This window comes from Cololabis saira, chromosome 17 (genome assembly GCF_033807715.1).
Source record: "Cololabis saira isolate AMF1-May2022 chromosome 17, fColSai1.1, whole genome shotgun sequence".
NCBI lineage: Eukaryota > Metazoa > Chordata > Actinopteri > Beloniformes > Belonidae > Cololabis > Cololabis saira.
The window spans coordinates 25,515,476-25,541,456 of record NC_084603.1 but is presented as its reverse complement, the minus strand read 5'-3'; the positions used below and the strand labels follow the sequence as shown (position 1 = coordinate 25,541,456).

The following is a 25,981-nucleotide window of genomic DNA, read 5'->3' as shown; positions in this document are numbered from 1 at the left end:
TAAAAATACTGGTACATTTGAGGAATCATCTTGTCAGCTAATGAGAAGATGAATATTAGGTGAATATTCTCCTAACGGCTTAAACTGCTGTGATGCAACTTATGACATTATATTTTTATAACATCATAAGTCAAAGACATATTTTTTTCTCTTGGACCTTGGTCAAAAAGATCATTTGAAACAGTCAATTGGATTCGTATTCATTCATTTTCTATACCCGTTTCACTTTGCTCTATACCTTCCCCGGACATTTTCCACACCGACAAAACAATGATTCCATTATTAGTAAAACATACAGAGAAGGGTCAATATTGAAATTAACTAGGTTGTTATTTACAATCCTGGTATTTAACATTTAGTTGTGACCTTTTAGCCTGTATAACCATCCCCTGAAACCCTGCGGAGAATGCAGGGATAATATCTTCCCCTGAGGGAAAGGTGGAGTACGAGGAAATGGGTCGATGCTGACAGGGTATGGGAGCTTATGGACTTCTTTATGCCACATTTCCTACAGTGCTTCCAGATGAGCGGTGTAGCAGCAGGCTGAGCAGAATTACAGAATGAGCAGGATGCTGAGGGCCCTACTGCGAACTGTGCACTCTGCAGACTGTCAGTCTTAGTCTGATGTTTTTTGTTTTTTTCTTGCAATGGATTCTAAGTGGGGAAAACACCATGGCATTGACTAAAAAAAAAGAAATTTACTAAATATAATGGTCGCAGTGACATGGATTTAATTTATCAAGATTGTTTATTGAAAATCAATTTAAGTTGAAAGGAATCAGGATTCAAAGTCACAAATCACTCCTTGTGTGCATTGATATATCAGCTTTTCAAAAAACAACATATTAAAAAAAAAAAAAATAGAGGTTTTTGTTGTAGTATTTATTTTGTCTCATTAGAAATGCTAAAATTTCCCCAACTTGGTTCAAGCTATGACAGTCAAATTCAAGGATAAACATAAGGTCATAACTATACACTCTCATTTTTACTGTGTCAATCATGCTGTATGTCATTTCATTAAACAACATTTAATATTAGTAGCGAGCAAATGTGAATTTTTAGAAATGTTCTGGCAGATTCACAAAACTAAAGGTTGTGAGAGCTTCTTCCATCAATGGTGCTTAAATCACTGAGGAGAGAGAGTAACGCATGACTAGCTAGCATGATCAGATGGTATAATGAAACTTAACGGTGAGGAGGGGGAACAGTGGGTAGATCAAGTAACAGTTCTCACCATGTTTCATGCAGTGAGATGGGTAAGGCTGCAGCTTCGTTCTGTGGCATGATGAGCACTCAGGGCAAGTTTTTTGGATGTGGTGGGCTGGTGGTAGGTGTTTGGAGAGAGAAGTAACCTCAGGGTCTCTGTGCAAAAAAAAAATAGTTCACTCATTTGCTCTGCACAGCTCTATCCTCACTGCCTTCATCCCACTCCTCATGTCACGCTTTTTGTGGACGGTTGTTGCCATTCCTCTGCCAGTAGGTGTACTTTTCAATGTAAATTCTGCTATTGAGTTTCCCTTATCTATCCCCGGGAGCTCCCTTTTTCCTCTTGAGAGGACAGGCTCGTACTCATGACCCAGAGTTAGCCAACTGGGTCACAGGAAACCATGTTAATTCACAAATTTTGCAAAAAATGCACTCTTCTCTTCACACAGAAATTCACATAAGTCCCTCACTGATCCTTGAGCTCTCACAGAATCCATTTTAGAAGTGAAAGGGGAATTTAAAAAAATCAATTCACATAATAATCACACTTCGTATGTTCTAAGAATCAGATTCAGTTTACAACTTCGGGTTTTGTCGGTCTGGCAAACGTAACTTTTCACATGCTTCCTATACTTTAGGTACGAGATTATATATTGATGTTGCTAAGGTAGGGGCGCGCAGCTCAGTGGCTACTAAAGTTGCCTCTCTATGCTAGTAGTTGGATTAATATGAAACTTCAAGACATTTTAAAGTAAATACTGCCAGAGCCGTTTCTGTAAAGATGGGCATTTGGGAACACTTTGAATTCTACTACCGGTATGTTCTGATGAAGGAGCTGGATGTGAGTCATTTAATGTGTATCAACTACCTCGGGCTAAGATGATCTGCTATCGTCAGTACAGAACGAAGCGCTGAAAGAAGAAGGAGAATTTAAAAATCAGAATGCTGACAAAGAAATGTTTCACTCCTTTACCAAACTGCCAGCAAAACCTGCGCAAAAGCCATTATTTTCCTCAGATAAATGCCCAAACATCTCAATAGGCAATCAAGGCTTTAGATTTATTATACAAGTTAATTATGGAGTTATTATTTTTTCATGATATTTAAATCTTTGCTTCATAAAGATACAGAGGTAAAACATGACCTGCTTTAAATATTTATTTGATAGTTTCTGCACTGTAGCTGTCATAAACCTATTATATGCGATATTGCAAAGTATTTTTCTCTCTTTACAAACACTAAACATCTTGTATATTATTGGACGGAAATTACTATTTTTGCACTGTATAGAGTATCATTTTTAATCTGCACCATAGAAAACAAAATCACCTGTACAGTGAACATAGTCCTGGCTATGACACTGACAGGTATCTGCTTCGAAGAATGGTCTTGAACTTCTGTCATTTTCAAAGATTTCCCGCTTAAAGTAAACGCTAGATCATTAACCAAGCGACTTACCTACAGAGAACTCTTGGGAAAACTTACTATGGGAAATTATTTTTTTCGAACCTTCAGTTTCTTAAATATAGGAGAAATAAGCCGATGTGTAAATTCTGATAACATAAAGAGTTGGACGAAGTATTCTTAATATTTGCTGACGGTGATTTGATTTAAAAACCAAAAGAAAAGAAAAAGAGAAAAATACACAAACTCTGCCCCCGATTAAGTGACTTGTATCCATCTTATGTGTTGAATTTCATCTATTCTGCTTGAAAATAGTCCCCAGACATATCAATTTTCAAAATGCTTGCATCACTGCAGAGGAGGACTGTTAGCCGAAGCTAAACTAACTGTTCCAATATGTCCAAATATTTCACTAAGCTAGAAGCACTTAAAAGACTTCAGAAAATCTCATACCGAGCCTCTCTCAGCCACATTAGAAAATACATGCACACACACACACAAAAAAAACCTTTTCTGTGTCTTTTAGTGCCATCACCCCACTTTCACACATAATTGTCTGATCTCTTCAACCCTTTGTTTGAAATAATGTGAAATATCAACCAATTCATTGTAGTGGATGATGTCAGTGCCTCCCTGCTGCATTCAGTTTCTTACTCCATTAATAGTTTTTTTTCTCTCTTTTTTATCAAATGGTGATAAAATCCACTCAGTTCAAAATCAAACATTTAATCTTGTCTTAATCTTTAGCAAGTGGTGATATTTTCTCTAAATTGATTTATTTTTTTCATTTGTCAATTTTTTATGATGAAAAACGTGTCAAAGTTGTGGCCACATTTATGGAACAGTTTTCATTTTCATTTCCTCCGACTGCATGTGTGCATAAAGTGTAGTTCAATTTCCTAAACTTAAATCCTTGTGACTGGACACTACTTGACAGAGTATCACCTGTCCTGCATTCAGTTCTTTATACTGTTAAGAAAGTCAGTAACTATTATCTTGTTATTTCATGCCTGCCACCCTGCAGGTGTGATGCTATATCTTCCGAACGTATGCCTTTTAAAAAGTATGATCAGTCTCATCATTTGGCTATTTACAACAAACCTTAAAGTCAGGGTGGCTAAAATTATGCTAAAAAAAATCCCAGCCAGGATCCTGATGCTTCTATCTTTTACAGACCCATATACAATCTTGTTTTTAATCAGTAGACCTTTAAAAAAAAATGCTGTTTTCAACAAACCAATTCCTTATATACAGAATATGGGCAATTAAAATCTGGATTTAAAGTCCACCAACAGTTCAAGCTCCAAATAATTTCCTTGTGCTGCTGGTTCTCTTTCCTGTTTTTGACATAAGCGACCACAACTTTTTATTACCAATATTTTAACAAAACATCTGAATCAATCAGTTTCTTTGGTCTTTAATACTTTTCTGAGGAATATCAGCTGTCAGTTTGACCGTGATTTATTTTTTAAAACTTGCATCTAATAGACGTAGGCTGACATTCCAATATCTGTATAACATGGCCCCAAATCAAAAGCAACCTTTACCAATAAAAACGCCCAAACAACCAAAAAACTGGTCCATATAATCCCAATCACATCATTCACAGTTCTGGCAGGTGCCAGTAAAAGACCTCATATTTCCCCTGTGTTGGTTTCACTGCATTTGCTCGCTGTACAATCTAAAGAAGAAATAAAAATCATTCTTAAAAAAGCTCTTCGTGGTCAATATCCACCCTTTCTTAAATACCTTGTTACCTAGAACCTGATAGGATTGTATTTGTTTCTCTCAGACTTTCCAGGTTTTCAGTGGGAGGAAGAGCCCTTAGGTTTCAGTATCATTTAATGCAGAACAAGCTCCAGGCTAGGAAAGAAATGCTGCCTCTCAAGAACTCAGTGATTCAAAGTGATATGTGAATAAGGCCTTGTCCTAGAATTAAGTCTCTACATTGTGTAAGTGACAACGCAATTTTCTGTAATGAGGATCGCTGTTTAATAAATGTCTGATGTTTTTTGAATGCAGAATGAAAAATGGATGAGGCCTTCCACATGCTTATACTTATTTGATTGTATTTGTTTACCTCCTGGTAATTTGACTGGTTTTCTTATTTGATGTAAATAGAAAACGCTGACTCAACTTATCTCTGCTTCTTTGTTCCCGTGTATATAAGAAGTAAGTTTGGTTGGTGTGTAAATCTTTCATAAACCAGTGAATATCAGCTGAATTTGTTTATAAGCGTAAAACCATTTTAAGAAGTTAGTAAACCTTGCTCCGTTATTGATTCTCCCCCCTTCCGTTAGCAGAATGTCTTAGGTTTTTGATTACTTGAATTTGTGGTGTAAGCATTATCACTTTGGGAGGAAGGTGTGAGTGCATCCCTAATGACATCGATGATGAACATTAATCCAGCATAACAGGATGTAAAGCTCAGCTGCTTTTAGTGTGGGGTTTGCATGGGAGTTCTGGTCACAGCTGCCACAGCCAAAGGACATGAACGTTTAAGTCTCCCTGTGACTGAAAATTGATTGCAGGTATGGAAGGAAGCATAGTCGTCCATCTCTGTGTTAAAACAGTGATGAACAGGCAACGTCTCTTGGGTGCATCACAACTCCATACAAAATAATCAGATACTGTAGGCACCATTGTGACCAGTGATATATTTCCACATTCATTTGATACAGTTTGTAAATATAAAGTTTAGATTTTTATCATTTTTATATTCAGTGGCAAACTAAACGTTTATTTTTACTGTGTATCACTGAACAACCTCCATTTGTCAAGCAGTCACTCTAGATAAATTCATTCTTGACACATGGCATCCATTGTAAAGGGGCTCATCACTTATCGTCCGAGCTTAGGAGTTATTTTAGATTATTTTTACCCAAAGTCTGTCTCAGTAGCTCATAAAAGGACACACTTAATAAAATAAATGTTATTGTCATTGGACTTCCAATGGGAAGATAAGATCTGTTGTGAACATGTGCCCAGGGTGTTGTGAACTGTTAATTTAACACTATTTAAGCACTGATTTTACAAAAAAACAAGAAAGGTTTATGCACAGGGGGCCTGAGGGTTAGGGGCCCTCAAGAGATAAGAGTTGGTAGGACAGGGACAACAGCTATGGCCACAAATGTCAAAGCCATTAGCCAGCTTATCACCTCTGCTCTGCTGTGATTAGCCCAGTCGTTCCTCCACCAGCTTTCCTGTAGAGCTTCAAAAACACTTGCACCCCTGCACTCCACTCAAGTTTCTTTCTCTCTCTCTTCCCCAGTCAGTATTCAAGAGTGAGTCAGAAAACACACCTTGGTAGAGCCGGGGATTTAAAAAAAAAAAAAAAATTCTCCGACAAAGCTACTTGCGGAAAAATGAAGAGAATTTGAACATTAGTCAATTGATGCGAAGTGTGTGTTCTGACTCGACTCATTCATGTAGTTTTAACTAATAACATTAGTTTGAGAAGGATGTTCAGTGTCAGGTACCGTCTTTGTTTTGCCTCACATCATTACTGATGTTATTTGTTCTTTCTGTCTCATAAACCCTTAAATTCATAAAAAAGACATTTGGCCATTACCCATGAACATATCAAGTTAGCTATGCACAAACAATGTTTGCTTGTCAGCTCATGTGTTTATAATATAATTTAAAGGGAGCAAGAGCATGGGAGAAAAGCCCTTCTATCATCTACTGTGTTGTTTGCTGCTGTATATAATGTTGGAAGGCATATGTTCATCTATGGCCATTTCAGCATTTTGTCATTTTACATTGTTGCTAATTGGGCATCTTACACATTTTCATATATATACAATAATGAGGAAATAATGAGGAAACTAAGATATTGCTTAGCCTAGTGAGGAATTATGATGACAAGTAAATATGTATATGTTTCAGCACTTATACTGTGTGTGCGTACGCTGCAGTGCAAAACAGATGATGTCCAATAATGAGTGAATGTGAGTTAAGCAATGTAAGCATTTGTTTGTGAAGCAAAACGTTCACTCAGATGAGTCTGTGATGTGCATCTGATTTACTCTATCCATTACACACATATGTGTGTGTGTGTGTATGTTTGTGTCTGTCCGTGTGTGTTTGTTGTACTCCTAAATGAGGAACTGACCGCTTCAAAGCTTGTGGCTGTGAATTACCAGTTGGCTTTCCCCTGACACAATGATATGGCAGGCTGTTTGGAAATTAAAACCGCTGCAGACGCCTTTGCACATTAATCTTTCAGTTCTTCCCTATTCACTGGAGTCCACTGTGACGTAGCTAAACGCAACAAGATCTCAAGAGCTGCCTGCTTTGCTCATCTCATTCTCTCTCTGTATTGATCACTTTGCTGCATGAGACCCCTAATCATTTAGATGGCTGGATTTATTGGGATTAAACTGTCAACAGCAGGTGTCTTTGGTACAGAGACAGGAACGTGGACGTTTGCACACACAAATGCATGTTTCTCTCCACACGTTCAGTGCAATGCTGACTATCATTGGACTAGAAAACTGTGTGAGATGATAAAAAGTAATGCCAATATTAAGATCTTCACTGTGCCGTTGTTCTAAATATGTCAAACTCAGTATGTATGGAAAATTGGCCAAGCTCACTTTGCATCATTCAGTGCTCAGGGTATTGCTTTACACAGCAAATGATGACCTTTAGAATAAACCCCACCAGGGTAAATCAACCCAGTGTGACAGTTCATGCATGATAATTAAATATAGCCCATCACTATTTCCTATTCCTGTTGGAATAAATAGAATATATCTTTGAATGTCACTTTGCATGGCCTCACCACATTTTTATTGTATTATTTTAAAATATTACAGTATAAAAAGGTTAAGGATTATCATATATTTGTTTTCACAATGTCATAATTTGTTCAGAAAAGATTTAAGGAGTATCAACTTTCTATAATAAAGTCCAAAACATAATAGTTAAATCATTTTTGCTTTTATAGACATTTTCCCTCACATACCACCAAGTATTACACTTACTTTTTACCACTTTAAAACCACCCTATGTAGCAGAACCACCCCTGGTGTAAGACACAACAAAATGCACCTCCGCTACAACAAAATAGTATGATAAGACGTGCCAGACAGTTCCTTCCCATCACCACAGTATTATCAGTGGCTCTATTGCCAACATAGAGTTGCTTAAAAGCCACATTGTAGCCTGTTTTGCATAATTCTGGGATGATTGATTGAAGTGTTCAGATTACTTTACAAACATTCTTGCAGTATCGCCTCCATTCCTTTTTTATTTTGCTGTCTGCAGCAACAGATTATTAAGGATGAAAACTTGCTTTTCTCAGGTAGTGAGTAGACTTTTTGTTTGCTTCAGATTTCAGCAAATCATTTTAACGGTAAGACTCTGTAATCGTAATTTACGTCACTCTGTGAAATCCTAAGTGTTCATTGTGGACCCAGATAATTCTTGCAATGTTCCCTGTTTTCAAGCTTCATTATAGCTTATTTTCATTTTTATTTCTCAGTATCATTTCACTCTCAAAACATACACTTCATGAATAAAATGAAGTAGCAGCATTGGCCAATTAAAGATTTAAGCCGTGAGAATAATTATATGTTATGTGAAAAAGAGAACCTGTCCCATGATTCGATAGCTTGTAGAGCCATTTTTAATACCAATATCTTAGCACTGATACCTCATATTGACCGTCGAGCATGGAGATGGGGGAGTGATTATATGGGCTTTTTTATGCAACCAAGAGACATGGACAGTTTACAGTAAATGACTCGACTATGAACTTATCAGCATACCGCTGGGATTTCAGAGTCAAATGTTAGACCATCCATCAAACAGCTTAAGCTTAAATTGTGACATGCAACAGGACAGTGATTCTCGCTGCAAAATCAGCAAGATAAGGCTGAAAAGAGCGTCAACAAATGTTTCCAATGGCCCACTCATCGCTCAGACCCCGGCATGATTAAAATGCTGCGGCTGTTGCGAAGTAGCACAACCTCATCCTGCCTTCTTTGTTCTGCTCTTTTACCTGCGAGTCCCTCTACCTTTTAGTGGACGGGGCATCTGGCTGAGCCCATCAACCCTGCTGTTTTAAAATAGTCAGCCCTGCTCTCCACTCTTTGACAGTCTGTTTCAACCTCACTGTGGTTAGTCCATGAGAACTCATTTGACTGACCATAAATCCAGTTATTTTTTTGTGTGTATTTGGTTTTATTTTTCTACTTCGTCTATTTTGTTTCTTTTCAGCCACTCCTTACCCTCACAGATGTTTGTTTTTTTCTGTATGGACTTACTGGAACACCTTAACTTACTTGTTTCAGACACTGAACTTTGTGTTCTTGCTTTTGAGGTTGTTTTTATAATACATTTTGTCCTGACCCAAATCTCTCCTGATTTCCCCTTTTGCATTCAACAGTAGCAGGACCCTAAACGTATTCTGTGGAGCTACGTACTTGGGCTAAATCAACCCAAGGTTTTTTTCTAAATAATAATGAATGTAAACTTCTTATAAGAAGCTAAATGGAATAATCCAACTATTTTTGAATTAGAATGGAATTTAAGGTTGCAGATAAAAGGTTTGCTGGTTTGTGCCGAGGGCAGATAGTGACATAAGAAAAAAATGTTAAGTCTCGGACCGGACTGTCATGTCACAGTGATAGTGTGAAAGGGGTTCCTGCAGATGAACCCACCTGTAACCCTATGATGCCAGATGTATAATATTTGATACATGAATTTCTGCAACCTCTGAAGCACCGATATAATCAAAAAGGACAAAGAAATTGTTTTATACAAATAAAAAGAAAATTTAAAAAAATATATAGATAAACAATAAAATAAAAAAAATGTCAGATTTATATTTGACAGTTGTAATTCCCATTTAATTGCCTTTCTGCATGCTTCAAAGTGAAAATGATCTAGGATTGTCTGTAGGAGCCCTATTGACGATGTCACTTAAGTGGAATGATATTCTTAAATTTTAGAGGCTAAAAATAGCCATTTATTTTGGTTTTTGTTAGTTAAATGACATGGTGCAATATGTCATGTATTATTGTTTGTACGAGACTGCATTAACTCTATCAAAACCCAGTGAGGACCAAATGATTTTTTATTGTGTTTGCCAGAATGATAACTATTCCCAAGTGTCTCATGTGAGATGTTATTCTTTTGTTTAAATTGATAAACTTCTAATCTGTTTCTTCAGTTTCAATAATGGTGGAAAGTGAGGATAGGAAGGTGTTCTTCAACAAGTTTCCCCATTACATTTTCTTGCTCAGCTGTAATTATTTAGAACCTGTGCCTATCAGTAATCAAGCCTTTGCATTGCTGCTGTTTATCATTTTATGGATAACACGAGCTAAACAACAAAGTACAGGAGGGAATGGAAACTTAATTCCTTCATTTTCATGTTTATCAGTTTATTATAAAAACAAGGATATGTGTGAGAAATAAGAATAACTGAACATCCATTTAGTTGCTTAAGTTTTGGGGTTCTAGTCTTGTATACGTGAGCACTTAGAGAGGCTTATTGCACCTCATTTAGTTACTAAATATTTTTTGAAACTCCTGAATGTGTTTCAACATAAATATGTCGATGTGATCAAATATGTTTGATTAAACTTTTGTTTGTAGGCAGGTGGAATTAGAACACAATAGAAACTCGGTAAGCTACTCTACTCGTGAGTATATAATGATCACGTTATAATAAGTGCTACTGAATGTAGCAGAATAATGCTGACAGATAAGGGAGAGAAATCTCCATCATTCAAAGTCTGTGCACACTCCCAGCATGTTTATAAAAGCTATGATTATTCATCTTTGAAAACGCCTGAGTGGAGTTTCATGGGCATGCAGTTTTTAGATAAAAATTATCGTTTTTAATCAATGCTGTTAATCAACACATTGTTGAATGCAATACCTCTGCACCAATGGCTGCCGTTAGTATCAGATGTAATGAATAACAAAACAAGCAGTGTATCTGTAAAAGTGATTCATCTCGGATACGCTTCTATTTCCATAGACTGAGTGGGCTTTGTATGTGCTGAGTAGAGACGACACATAAAATAGTTGTCAAACTTTTGGAGTTTTGACTACAAAAAAGACACAACTACTGCATGAATGTGACTGAAGTTAGGTTTCATAAATTAAACCTGCAGAATACTTTTGTAGTGATGATGAAAATCAATGAAGCAGAATGTAAAATGCTGATTAAAGAGAATACTTCAGAATAAAAGAACATCTTCTGTCTGCCCCCTTTCTTTTCCAGCTTTCACGTCAAATAGCAGATGATGGTCATCAGTTACATTGAGCTCACTTAAATACTCGCTATTAAGAAGTATCTTTTTTTTTTCCTAAACAAAATACCATCTTCAGAAAAATAATGTGACACGGACGCACGGGATTAATCACTTCATAGGCATTCCAGCATAAATGCTTTTGGCCACTCCGCTGGAACAATGAGCCATTAGTGGAAACCTCGTGTAGCAAGTACAGGACAAGGAGCATGCCTATCAATTCTCTCTGCTCATTCTGTCTTTTCTATCTGCTGTCGGTTTTTATCCTTTCTTCATTCCTTCCTTTGACTAACTTCTTCTCTGCCTGGAACAAAATCAAGCCTTTAGTAACTACATCCTCCTCCGTCAGTGCAAGCAAGGAGTTGAGATCAATCACTGTACTTATTATGCAGCGGTGTAGCACACAAAGACTGCTTTAAGGTTGATTCAGTCCATAGGGAAATCACAAGATGTGCTATTTATACCTGTAGCGGATGTTCTCTTATCTCATGTACTCTTTTTCTACGCTCATGGCCAATGCTGATTTCATCACACGCTGTGCTCTTAACTCAGCCAGGAAAATAAAAGTTAACCTTTTGAATATCTTTATTATTATCATCTGTCAATGGGCAATGGATTTCAAGCAGCAGGGGTCGGCTCTAACATGCCGTGAGTCAATACCTGTCTCGTGTTTACTCCTGAAATCCTGCCAACTCCTCTGGATTCAACAGTGATGACATTTATCTTAGTTTTGACCTTTCTCAACGTGGCCAGTGAATCAGATCATTACACCTCAAATCCCTGCTGCGTCCATGCTGATAGATTACTTAGCCAAAATGAATTTGTCATTCTCCTCAATGCCACTGTGTTTCCTCCTTGTGAGATAGAGAAAAGGGACATGCCATATATGATTCCAGAGGGATTGTACTCTCCAAGTAATAAGACTCTGACCAGGATAAATGAATACGTTTCTCTGCTAGTTACTGTACAGGTGGATAGATTCTGCTGTTTCAAACTGTTTCTACATGTGAACTGGTATTTTTAGTGGCGACTTCTCATTGTAAGTATGCCAGCTTGAGATTATATAAAAGCCTCTCTGGCAGGATGAACTTCTAACATGCCAATTACACAAAGCTTTGGAAGGAAGGCTGTATCTACTCTATAGATTTCCTGCTGCTGTGTGGAACTTGGATTGATCACATCCTGCTGTTACATGGAGATGGAAGCAGGAAGAGGGATGCTGACAGGCAGAGTATATTTAACAAACAAACACACATAAAATATGTAAACTATTGAATGTATACAGAGCCACGTACTCACGCCTCTCAGTTTGCATTTAATTTAAAACGTGAGGTTTCTATGAGGAAACGTGTGTCCTTGTGGCACGTCTCCTGACGTCCACCTGTGCTCACACAGCCAAACGCATACTAATTAGAAACCTGGTGGGTTTTTTTTACCCCAACTTCAGTCAACCGAAAGGTTCAGTTTTGCCACCCATCAGGCTTTGCCTTAAATGGCAAACACAACCTTGTTATGACATGCAAACGTCTGCGAAATGGCTTGTGTTTATTGAGGATATGACTAACATTTGCACACTGGTCCATCGATTCTACGCTTGGTGATCTGCACATGTGCTGATAATGCTAATGGTCTGGCAATGATGCTGTTCGGCACAAGGTGAAAGGCAAGGGATCCAGAACATTTTGAAATGATCTCTTATTCAAACTGATGTTTTATTCTAGGTTTTGCTTTATTTTGCACATTATCTGAAACACTGCTCTTAAAACATTAGATACAACCATCCCCATCAGTTTCTACTATGCAAAAGAGCTGTTCTTCATTTGCTTCAAAAGATATGAACAGGAGTCACAAGTGAATGGTCTCTAAAGACCAAAAAACTGTGTCACTGAACTACATTAACAAAAGACAGATGAAAATAATTGATGAGCCCACTGGTCGTGTTTTCTTTCAGAGCTTTTTGGTCACAGAATTGCCTGATCTTATAGATACTCTTACAATGGTTGCAAATATCACACCAAACGGTTTCCACATCCTCTTTCAGCTGTGGTCTGTCTGTGGAAACTGGTAGCTTCTTATAAATTGTGCCTTGTTTTTCTTTTAAAATCTGTCAGCAGGGCCCAATCAATCAATTTCTTATTCATACCATATGATATCATTTTTTCATCTAGCTGTACTTAATTATTTGTTCAGGATACAGCAGGGAACTTGTTAATGGGAGTCTTACAAAGATCAGCTGACATGCAAGTTAATCAGTCTCTATGCTCATCACAAAACATATTAAATCCTGTAACTGCCCAAAAGTCGACGTTCCCTATAAAATCAATTTTTTTTTTAAATTTTCCTTTCTTTCCCCCCACATTACCGAACATGGTGAATGAACAGTGTCTGAACTGTGGGCTGACGTTTCTGTTTGGGTCGATGGTGTTGACTTAACTATTAAATTCTATTACATTCAATCAAATTATGCCCAATCAAATTATAAGGGCTTTGCAGATGTAGCTGTTTTTTTCTTATTTTATTAACAAAAAAAAGTATATGATTAATGATGCTTTCTTTTTCTCACTGACCCAGGAAAAGATTTGCATAATAGAGAGCAAAGCAGGAACCTACTGGTGTAGGTTGCTAGAATCTTTTCAGAGAGAAAAGAAAACTGTCCTCTAAACTCAGTGACGGACAGTATACAAGCCTTAAAATTATTTTTAGTCATCTGTATTGGTATATAAAGAGGCCTTACGTAAGGGAACAATGTTACAGTTATATCTACATGTATTACATGCAGCCATCAGGCCAGGTGAGGCCAGGTGAGGCCAGTGGTTTCGTACAAACCAAAAAAAAAACAAAAAACAAATAGATACAAAACATTAGGCTACCTAATGTATTTATAATAATAATAAAAATAATTATATAAAAAAAATTTAAGACAAAATTGGAAGTGTTTTTGATTTCAATAAACACCTAAAATAATAATAATAAAAAAGACAAATAAAATAGATTTTTTATGTTATTTCATAAGTCAGGCATTAAAGGGTTAATCTCAAACTTACAGGGTTTAGTGGAGTTTTTCTTTTCTTTTTTTTCACCGATTGATTTCCCCCCCCCCCCCCCTTTAACATCAAAGGCAATATCACAGTTAGCTCCAGAATATATATTTATATTTGGACAATAACAGAGTTTTCATGATTTTGCCTTCATTCACCACCACAATGGATTTGAACTAAAACAATGAAGATATGATCAAAGTGTAGACTTTCAGCTTGGAGCAAGCCCGCCGGTGTTAACTGACGATGTGACTGCCGACAGAAGTAGCTCGATGATTGCATTCAGTCAAATGCCAAAAAAAGGCGCTTTGCAGAGCAAATGGATAATGATCCTCAACAACTCAAGACTTTTTGAAGGCAAATAAAATGAATGTTCTTTGGTGGCAGTCAGTCACCAGATCCCAGCCTAACGGAGGGTGTTTTTCAGTTACTGAAGACAAAACTGAAAGCAGAAAGGCCCACAAACCAGCAGCAGCTGAAGGTGGCTGGAGGAAAGGGCTGTGAGGGACCTGAATACGCTGATACGCATAGGCTCCAGACTTCTGACAGACATTTACTACAAAGGATTTTCATCCAGTTATTATTGCAATTGAGTCACTTGGTCCCAAATGGAGGTACCTTCCTAAAAATGCTGTAATTCAAAATCAGTACAACTTAATGACGAAGGCAAAACTTTAAAAATCTTTTTTGTGGTGGACTTTCTCCTGGAACTACATATAACTCTTAAAAGTACAGTTTATTAAAAGACAGAGTAAACTTTAGTAAAATATATTTGATTCACAACATCTTACTGAAAATGTGTTGCAATTGTAATTTCCTTCCTCTTGATTCAGGTATGTTGTGCAATGAATTTGTTGGTAACTTTAGTGGACGAAGCAATGTGTAAAAAATAATTATTATTTTGTTGTCTTAGTGACAACTGTGTTGCTTTTTTTAAGTATTTTTGCAAAGTTGAATAAACATAACTACTATCAGTCACAAAAAAAACACGCTGCTGTCTTTTTTAGTCGATGTTATTCATTGAAACACAAAGCAAGTTTATTTGTGCAGCACATGACATGTACAACACAATTCAAAGTGCTTTACATAAAAATATTTTTGAAATGCATTAGTTTAAAGACAGAAATTAAAGACAGACAGACAGACAGACACACGTTAAAAGGAATAAAGTTATTAAAATGCCCATGTTCACAGGTTTATCTAACTTTTAAGCTCCTCCTTCTGACATCATTTAAAGTGAACCCTCAACAGTGTAATGTTGACGGGGACAGCCTGTCCATTTCAGCTGATGACACATACCCCAAATAGAGGGTGTGCAGGGATTTACACGGCATGTGTGCTTCTGTGTTCCATAGATTACTTGCTTGTTTGGCTGAATATTGTTCAGAATAACTGCAGTAAGTTGTTCAAACAAACCCCCCAGCCCCAGAGGTCTTTCCTCCCCGTCCTTTATCAGCCGTCTGCATCTGTACAAGGTTCATGTAACAGTGACTGACAATTCAGTCAACTTACAGTGCTCAGTCACTTTCACAACTATCAAGGCTCTCTGAGTTGTTTATTGTGAAAGTAAATCTATCAGTCAGGAGCAGAAAATTCCCTCCTTACATCAGTCACTTTGGTCTCATTATGAGTTTGCCACTGGTGTAAGAAGTGTTCAAAAGCATTAGTTGAAAAAGAGTTCAAATACACATTTTACAAATACTTACTGCATGCAATGAAAGTCTCTCTGCCCCCACCCCTCAGCTTTTTAAGGCTTGCCACCACGTTCTGCATAATAATTAGGCCTAGGTTTTTATGTCAGATGCCCTTCCTGACACAAACCTCCCAATTTGTCCAGGCTTGGGACCAGCACTATTACCGCCTGGGGCGATGGGGGCAAGGTGGATATCAGGGGTGTCGCTCAGGGACACTGGCAGGTGAAAGGGCTGGGGATTGATCTAGTGACCTTCCAGTTGGAAAGCAATTATCTCTACCCACTAATTCATGTATATATAACCCGGGTATATAAATAAATCCATGGAATAAAAAGCTATATTTAGTAAAAGTATCTTGGTTATACAAAAGGTTATAAAAATCATTCATTTTATTTTATGTTCTCATTCAGTTAAATAAATAGTGTATGTAAACGTTTAAAAACATATTTAAAAAAGTTAAAAATGAGTAATATGTATTTTATTTACAATATGGTACGTGATGTTTCCCTGTCCGACGGGCGGTGAAGGTAACGTGAGTTCTAGGTGCGGACGTGAAAGTACAACTCTAAAGGCTGATTTATGGTTCCGCGGTACGCCAACGCAGACCCTACGCCGTAGGCTACGTCGTACCCTACGGCGTAGTGCTGCGTCGATTTAACGCGCAACCCAATTCAGGTTTAACCTGGTGCAACAAGCTGCTTTGGTGGAGGAGAACAGGACGATACAGAACCGGACCGGACGACACTGGTGGATTTAACAAGTTTGCACAAGGTACCTTGCTTTATTTTATTTTCTGCTCAATGAGTGAACGGAGCAGGAGTGTTTGGTCACACAAGCATCGTCTTAGGTTTGCCATGTGGGGTGTATTTAGATGCCGGTGTTCTGCCAATTTCTGCTGCTTTGCCAGAAAATACTAGCTAATGGTTTTCTACCTTTGCAGAGCTACACTTTTACTGTGTTTTACTCCCTAGCCCACTTCCTTTCCCCCCAAGTGGTCCTTGTCTCTTGCCAGGCCGTCATTGTAAATAAGAATGTGTTCTTATGCCGCGTTCCATTTGTCCTCGGAAGTCGGAATTTCCTAGTTCCTAGTCGGAATTTTCAACTGGAACACCCCTCGAAGTGGGATTTCCTACTGGGAAAGTGGGAGAAGCTTCACCACCTTCGTTTTACCATTCCAAGATGGCTGCCTTTCCCAGTTCCTAGTTCCGATTTCCGAGGTAAATGGAACGCGGCATTAATGACCTGCCTGGCTAAATAAAGGCGAATGACTGAATGAATATCAAATAAAGCGATATAATTGTTTTTTTTCCTCTTTATCATATAATTTTCACGAGGTGTAATGCAATTCAAGTCATGGGTAGTGTATTTTGAAGGATCAAATATTCAACATCCCATATTATCAATTTTATATGGTGCAAGAAATGATGGGCGTGGCAAACTTTGAAAATCGACTGTGCACGTGCGCAGAACCACAAAGTAGCATTTCTCGGCAGGGAGCAAGGATTGGCACAACACCGGCTTTAGGACTAGTTGTTAAGCACTGAATCAATTTATGATACACTGTCATACCTGGGAAGTTTTGGATTTAAAAATACGGCAAATGCACATTTATTTATTTTAAATATTTTCAGTAAATATACAAATTGATTGTCTTCAAGTGAAACATTTACATTTTCTTTTAAGTTGTCATCTTCACTCATATGGATCTCTGGCATTCACTGACTGATAACACAGACGCATGTTTCTGTACCTCCTCTTTAGGAAAGTACATTTTCTATCCCATTTTTAGAGATATTTACACCAAGTCTCCGCTTTTCTGGCAGACATATCTTCTCTCTCGTTACATCCATCCATCTCTCTGATTTGTTGTTCCGAGTTTACTCTTCTATAATACATATAATACTATAATAATACATCCATGGTTTACTCCCGTTGTCGCCACTAGCCTCGCGAGAACGCCCATCCAGGCTACAGCAGGGGACAGTTATCGCGAGATTAGTGACAGTTCAGTTTGCTGTTTAAAAATTATTATATTATAAAACGGGAAATTTACGGGAAAATACTAATACGGGAGGACAGCGGGAAAGAGGGGTGAAATACTTTAGTTTCCCGGCCAAAACGAGAGACTTGACAGGTATGCACTGTAAGAAGTGATTTGTGGCTGATGTGTTGTGTGGTTGATTTACATTTCTGTTGAAACCTGAGAAAAAATAACACTTGCACTTTGTTTTATTTTATTTCAAATTTTCTTTATTAAAAGGAGGGTTTTGTCCATAATTTACCTAGGGTCAGTGTTACTTAAGTTTCTAGTTTTCACTTTTGAGTATTAAGAGTTACTTCCAAATATACTGTCCTGTGACCCAAATCATTAGAAATAGATTTAATTACAAGTTTTTAGTACGAGAGTACATTGTAAAAGAACCCAGAGCCCACTCAAGTAATTTAGGAGTGAACAAGGGCTACATAGAAGTCAAAGTGTGTAGCTCTAAAGGTGTCAGTATGCTTCTGCGTCACACACACGCAGAGCACACGGCGCAGCCGTGACGCCGTCACGAACCGTTCAGACTTCTCCGTCTCTCCATTTGGTCGCGTTGCAGTACCCCCCGTGACCACTAGTTAGCGATCTTTTTCTGAATGGTTTATCCAACTTTTTCCGGTCACAGTGAATCAAAGAGACAAGGACAACTATTGTGCAAAAAACCAAAACAAAAAAAAATCACATATAAACGAAGAAAAGAGCCCTGGAAGTTCACTACTGATTCAAACCGGAAACCGGAAATGCTTCGCTTTCAAACGAACCAATCACAGCCCTCTCCGTCTGCGTGTGGTCGGCGTCTCCTCGACGCGTAGTTACAATTTTCAGGAGGTGCACGTCAGTGACGGCGCATGTGACGGCGTGTCCTCTGCGTGTACAAAAACCACACGCCGTAGGCACGGCGTCGTTTTGACGCAGAACCATAACTCAGCCTTAATGAGGAAATCCCTGTATTTTTCAGGAATTTCCTAAACTAAATATCCCTCTTATATCTCACGTAATTGTCAATCACATAATAACAGTTTTAATGTGTCAGTTGCAAATGCAATCACTTTTCCATGGTCAGTTTCAATATCTTTAAAATGTTCTCAAATAAAAGGGATAATCGGATCCTGATTTAAATGTATTAGTTTTCCACTAAAATCGCTGACTACAGAGGAAAAAAAACTTTGACTCTTTTTTGCCAGATTTGTACAGCCAATCATACTTATGATTCTCTTTTGTCATTTTGAGCTATTAGATACAACCACACTTCTGGTTCACACTCTCATTTTTCTCCATGAACAAATCTTGACATTCCCTATGTAATTTGCATAGGAGAACACCACTTGTGATACAAATGAAATAGACAACAGTGAAATTAGTAGGAAAGAGGAAGTCTGATTCCAGTATTGCATGTTCTCAGTACTGGAAACAAAAAGCAACAACTAGAAAAGTAAGAGAATTGATGAAGTTTGTAAGTTCAGAGGAAAGAAAAACCTGCAGAGGTAGAAAACAAATGACTGGACTGTGTACGAGAGGCCAGAAAACTCTCCCAGAAAGGATCTGGGCTGTGGGAGGAAGACCAGAAAACACTGTTTTATCTGCAGCTAATGAACAGACAGCTTGTATGCTGGATTATACAACCTCATGCGGGGATGATCAAGAGGGAGACACAGATGTACAGATGGAGCGCTGTTGACTCTTCCTTAAACAACCTTTGGAAGAGGATGAGTCATCTATCATTTCATGCCAGCAAATCAGAACTATATATTTTCTTAGTTTCATTTACAAAGTCTTCCAAATGCGGCGGCGCACCCATCCTTGCACTAATATTTATGCATCAGACCTTGGTGTGTTAAGTTATAATATAAAGAAAATAGTAAATTAAGCTGGCATGTAAATATGGAGAAAAGTCCGACACAATGACCTCTGAAATATTTTGCAGCAGAAGTAGAATTATTTTACATATATATAAACATATCGTACAAACCAAAAGTTTGGGCACACTTTCCCATTTGTTTAAATGAGAAGGTGTGTCCAAACCTTTGGTCTGTACTGTGTGTGTGTGTGTGTGTGTGTGTGTGTATATGTATATATATATATATATATATATATATATATATATACATACACACACACAAATGTACAGTCAAGGTACAAAAAAAGATGTATTAATTCTTAACTCCAACTCCAGTAATTTATTTCCCATCCAATATTAGCTTTCTAGTAGTTCTAGACCCTTTGCTTCACAGGAGCAAACCCATTACTCCATCCCTAGGAGATGCATGTACTTATGTTCTATCTCTTCACGTACACATGGGAATTAACTTCTCATTTTGTTTAATTTAAAACTGATGATACTTCGTTAAGCGGGAAAATGCATCACATCATCTGCGACGTGGTAACTAATGTGCTCTCATTCCTGTATTTGACACGTCGTTTATTCACCGAGATAAAGTTGCTTTTGAACGATCATTGCAGTGTTATTTACTTGTACATGTTTGTTTGCTTCAGTCGTTATCATGAAAATCTCAGCGTGCTCTGATTGGTCAAGTCCACAGACCGCAGCAATCAGCTTCTTCTACTCTTTGTCCCTTTTCTGTTTATATGACTAACTGGTAGACCGTTGAGATGAAATGGATGACTGAGGAAAATTCAAAGGCTACTTCTAAAGAAATTCAAGGTACAAAATAATTAATTGTTGTGCCCCGTCATTTGAAAAAAGCGAGGGAACTAATACACCACCTGTTGCTGTCATAACTTTCTCTTCAAAGCCATTGAGCCCCATCATCAAAGCACAGGACATGAAGCTACCTGCTCCACCTTTCGCTTTACAAAGATGCAATGTAACACATAGAGCAGTGCAAACAGACTTTACTTTAACATAAAATTTGATTTCATGATTGCAAGGTTCACCACATCACCCACATCCTGTGTTCAGGTGGTTTTGCATACAAAGTGGTTACCACCTAGTTTGGCGGTGTGTTAGTCTTTGAAGTCAGCAGAGTGTCTGTTTATCCCCCCCTTAACCCAACATGGCCTCTCGCTGGATTTGCCTGCATCTGATGAAAAGGCTGCGCTGTCGTGGGTAATAGCACAGCGAGACACAGCTGAGCTCCCTCAGACAGAGAGTGTGAAAGAGGCATCAGAGGGAGATTTTTAATCACTCTTTCTTTCTCTTCTCTTTTGTTCATCCCGGTACAGCTGGTGTGGGAGAAAAGTGGGCAGATGTGCTGAGTCACAGCTACATTAGAAAGACAAAATAAACAGATGATATGAACTAATTTGTTTAAAAATTAAGAAACATGAAGGATTAGCTGAGTGAACAACTCGAGATACTCTTCAGAACCGCAGTGCTCCTTGTCAACTACATGAGATTGGAAAGTTTGACTTTTAAACAAAGTATGATTTATTTAAATAAATCATTGATCATAATATGTATTAAATTGTAGTTTAAACAAACAGAAACAAGGCTGTAATCCTTACAAAGATGCACCTGATTTTAGTCTAAGGAGCCAACAGCTGTGGATTTCTGTTCTCGTGGTGTGGGACTTCGTCTTTAAGATCAATAAAGCTAATCAACAAAGGAGAGAGGTTTTAATGACATTAGCAAACCAATCAGTAACAAAAATTGGAATCCAACAGACCCCTGCTTTAATCAATGTGACGTGGGGAGTGTTACAAAATTAATTTAACTTCCTGACGTTTGTTGTCAAGAAGAAAAACAGCAACAATGCACTGTAGATGGTGAGGAACATCCTGATGACGACCAGTAATTTGAATCAATGAAATATCTAAAGCATGCAGGACACTGGATCTCGAGGACTGGAACTGAAGATCCCTGATATAGTACCCTCTTCTTTTCAGGGTAACAGCTGGATCCTATTTCACAGCAGCATTTCATAATAAAAAGCAATTTTAAGACGCTTCATTGACAGCAAACCCATTTAATTTAGTCTATTTAAGTTCAATTAAATTCCATTTAAATCCAATTCCATGTGAATCCGGTAATCCTATTGATTCCAGATTCAAAATTCATATGCTAATTAATTAAAAAAAACAAAAGAAAAAAAACTTGACTGAGAAAGTGAACAGATTGCATTGAATCTCCATTCTGTTACATCATATCCTAAACAAGCAGGAGAGCTCAGATTCCAAGCTGAACCAGTTGAAGACATATCAGCAATGCGGCCAGACTGGATTTTTATGTTTTGTCAAGGATTGTTTATAGCATATTGTTAAGAAAACCACAGTGCATTATGTACATCTCATATGCCCACATTGTTCTTAATCATTGTAAAATATTTAATGAAATCCTGCATGTTCATCTGATAAATATCAGATGTTCGTGTGGGGGGTGTATGCTGGCATCACTGTATGAAAAGTGTATTTTTGAAAGTATTTTAGGACAGAACTTTAGAAGCAGTCAGAAATTGGAGATGCTGTCGTATAATTTATATATAATTACATATTTTTTCAATGCCATATTCAAGCACCAAACTTCAATCTATACAAAAACAATCATTTACTCTGGTACATCATTTACAAACTTCTGGTTCTAGGTTCAGCACATCTCTGTTCTGGTGGCCGAGTGAGGATCAATTTTCTTGCCAGTAAGAGCTGGATGTGCAACAGCTGCCTCTGTTTTTCATTGACCTATTCTTCCAATTACAGTGTGAAAATATCAACTTTCCTGTCACATAAATGTCGTCCCGGAGCAGGCAAGTTTAATCACAAAAGAAGCTTTTCCCACATCTGACACAGAGGTTAGGAATGCTGATGGCAATTTTGGGAAAAAATTAAGCCTATTTGTTGCTTTCTGATGATTTCATAGTCTAAATCAGGGATGGGCAACTCCAGTCCTCGAGGGCCACTTCCCTGCATGTTTAAGATGTTTTCCCTGTTTAATCACACCCTGATACAAGTTGCTGTGTCATTAACCGAGTCGTGCAGACCTTGATAACAAATTGGTGACGACCATTAACTTGAATCAGGTGTGTGGAAACAACTAAAACGTGCAGGCCCTCAAGGACCGAAGTTGCTCATCCCTGATCTAAATAAAGTAAAAACGTTTTTACAAAGCGTTCAGATAACCTGTCAAATTCATTTCAAGATGGAATTGTACTGGGGAGCTCAGTATAACACATCATGTCAACATTTCCATTTTGAGAGAGTTCCTGCAGAGATGGCTCACTTTGAGAAAGGTTTAGCTGAAAACATCCCAGAATATAAAATGTCCAGAGTCTGTCCTGCATCACGCTCTGCATTCATAACACTTTCCCATTCAACACTTAGCAGGATTATTCTCACACGCTGAATTTCAATCAGTATAGTAATCGTACTAACAACAAATAAAAGCCTGGGTTTCTTGACATTTGACAGCCCACAAATCAGCATACGGCAGTGAAGCCTTCACTTGTGAAAGCCTCTCACTTACATAAAGCCGTTTTCCTGCACAGGTTGATCATATGAATGGCTTCCAGTAACATTACTGCTCATGCAAATTGATGTGAGGTTGAGTGCGCCTGGGAACGTTTTCCACCCACACGATGTACAGTAATTTTCTTGTTTTCTTTACCTCTCAGGAAACCTGAAGACGGTGCCAGATATTAACAGTTTGACCAAGAATATAAAATTACTATTACAAGCTAAAAAGAGGAGCACATTTTACCCTGATTCATTGCGTTCTGCTTACATTCTCCCAGCGGGATCTGGGACGGTCTGATATGACGAGGATGCTGGTGGCAGCAATCAATGATGATAATACTCAGCATTTTTATTGTTAGAATTACCATTGAAATTATTACTGTCATTATTTTTATGACTGGGTATTAGTTTTGGCCCTTTTTTGTTAATATTGTGTTTTTATAGACTATTTTACATAAAAAGAAAATATAATTGAGCACAATTTATTTCACCGTTAAATATATTTAAAGATACGTGTATTTCAATACATACATAGTATGTACATAATACTTTCATGTAATTAATGTATCTATGCCCCCCCACCCCCAAAACAGACACAGGCCTTCAAATATGCACGCACGCACGCACGCACGCACGCACGCACGCACGCGCGCACGCACGCACGCACGCACGCACGCACGCACGCACGCACGCACGCACGCACGCACGCACACACACACACACATTATGCAACTGCACTGTCCTTTTCTGTTTGTATCTGTTTGTCCTATGTTAAAAAGTCTGTCCTTTTATTCCAACGTGACACGTTACACACTCACTCACATACAATACAACACACCACACAGTCACCACGCTGCACCCATCACTGTCTTGTCTTCTCTTTCTTGCTCTCTCGTGTCCCACTGTCAGTGATTCTAGTCCTCTTTGACAAAAACAGGTCCTTTTTTTCTCCCTCTTCTCTGAGGGGTCAATAACCCATGGTTGAGTGCTGGTGAAGGGAACACAGTCATGCCCATACACAAAAAAACAAAGGCCCTCTGCAAGATCAAAATGCACATGTGGCTTTCAGTTTTTTTGCCAAATATGGTATTAAATATTAATGTATATGGAAAAATGAATAAAATAATTCATTACATTCTTGAAAAGACTCTCATGTATGCCAATGGCATAAGCCACTGAAATGCTGCATCAATAGTGTCTTTCATTGTTTGATTATGCTTAAACAAATTTCACATACCTTCGTTTCATCCTTACTCAAAGTGCAAGAGGCTGAGATGAGAAATAGCTGACTTTCTTCCATCGTCTCTGCTTGTGTTAGTCCTGACTTATCTTGGCCAAGAGATAACATGAAGTACAACACTGAAATCACAGCTGTAACACAATTAATGGTAAAATGTTGTACAGTCCTATTAATACAGCCAAAAAACAAGACATACATATCATATCGTCACAGACATAGATGCATTGGCAGCTGCAGCTATGCTTACAGCATGGATGGATCCCTTCACCCCTTAGCATATTGATACCACTGTGCTTCAGTGACTAGCACAAAAACACCCAATTATTTCCTCAAATGGTTGCTGTAACAGCTTGTGCTTTTACATCTGATTAAACCAATGGTAGTTGATTACTGTGTATGGTTGTTTGTGGTACCAGCTATTTATTTTGCATACAACATGCATTAGAGAAGGGAAGTATAAAGGGAACAAAAACACTTCTGATTGTATTGTGATATTACAACTTACTTCCATTAACTGTTCACCCTTTCATCCTTTTCTCCTGTTTTGTCTGTCTGTTTTCCTTCACAAACCCTTTATTAGCTTTTTCCCTCCCGAGTTCCTTTCAGGGAAGCGTGGCCTCAGCCGGGGGCGATGATAACACAAGGCAGGCTCATAAATGGCTGCAGAGTGAAAAAGGAAATCAGTGATGGTCAAGCTGGACAAAATGCAGCAGTGTGTGCCGACTGCCACGGGGGCCAGTGGAGACCTTATTGGCCGATTTCACTCAAGCCTGACCTCTCTCATGAGGGAGCTGTGACAACAGAGTGGCTGCTAACCACGTAACATAACTGATCCTCAAATTCAGCAAACAGAGCCCAGAGCTACATAGAATCAGTCGCAGAAGTACATCATCCTTGGGTGACTTCTGCACAATGAAACGTCTGTGTGTATTTGTCATGCAAACACACATGATATAAGGGCACGTTAAATCTACACTCCTTAAGCAATCCACATGTTAAAAATCAACTGTTTTAGAGCCCCCCCCCCCAAAAAAAAAAAAAAACATGGCAGTCCTCCATTGTTGTCAATCCTACTGTTAGCCTGAGGTGGGATGCTGACAGACATGTGCTACCTCCATGGCACATGGTGCTGCCAGCTGCTTCTTTACAGCAGCAGCAGAGATTTCTCGGGAGGATGCCAAAATCAACAAAAGGAGTCACTAGTGCAGCGACAAGGACAAGAACTATTTTCCCAGCGAGGAACCCTGGGTGTTTGTACAAGTGGGCATGAGCCCCATCACTGTTCCACCAGTAAACATTGTCTTCTTATTTAAAATATTAGACTGGGAAAACACTTGCAGTAGGAAATGCGGGACAGGGGTTTAATGTGCGGTTAAAACTGCTTCTGGGATTTTTTTTTAACATCTTGTAGCAGATTTGCAGATTGCAACCAAATGGATATTCCCGCCTCATGGTGGCCACTATAAAAGGCCACTTGAGAGCTACTCTCAAGTTCGTGGTGGTGATGCAAAATCACCAAGAAGTGTTCTGTCTGCTGATTTGACTATGCTGCGATGCTACAAATTAGAGCTTTAAATTTTTCTTTTTTCTGACAACTAGATGATTTACAAACCAAGATGCTCTCTAAAAGTGTTAAAAGAACCTCATGTCTAGTACTAACAAGTAAGATGTGGGCCCTTCATTAA

The 25,981-nt window shown here is 38.2% G+C and overlaps 1 protein-coding gene across 3 annotated transcripts in view; it reads left to right on the top strand.

The window, feature by feature from the left end:
- The window catches only part of grid1a (glutamate receptor, ionotropic, delta 1a), a 289,273-nt gene that overhangs the window by 39,314 nt on the left and 223,978 nt on the right, over positions 1–25,981 (top strand). Inside the window, exon 1 of one of the 3 annotated variants that reach the window (XM_061744766.1) lies at positions 16,323–16,383. The exons of the other annotated variants lie outside the window; for them this stretch is intronic. The gene's annotated coding sequence lies outside the window, so the exon portion shown is untranslated. Of the gene's footprint in view, positions 1–16,322; positions 16,384–25,981 lie in introns of those variants that run through there. 3 annotated transcript variants of the gene reach the window in all.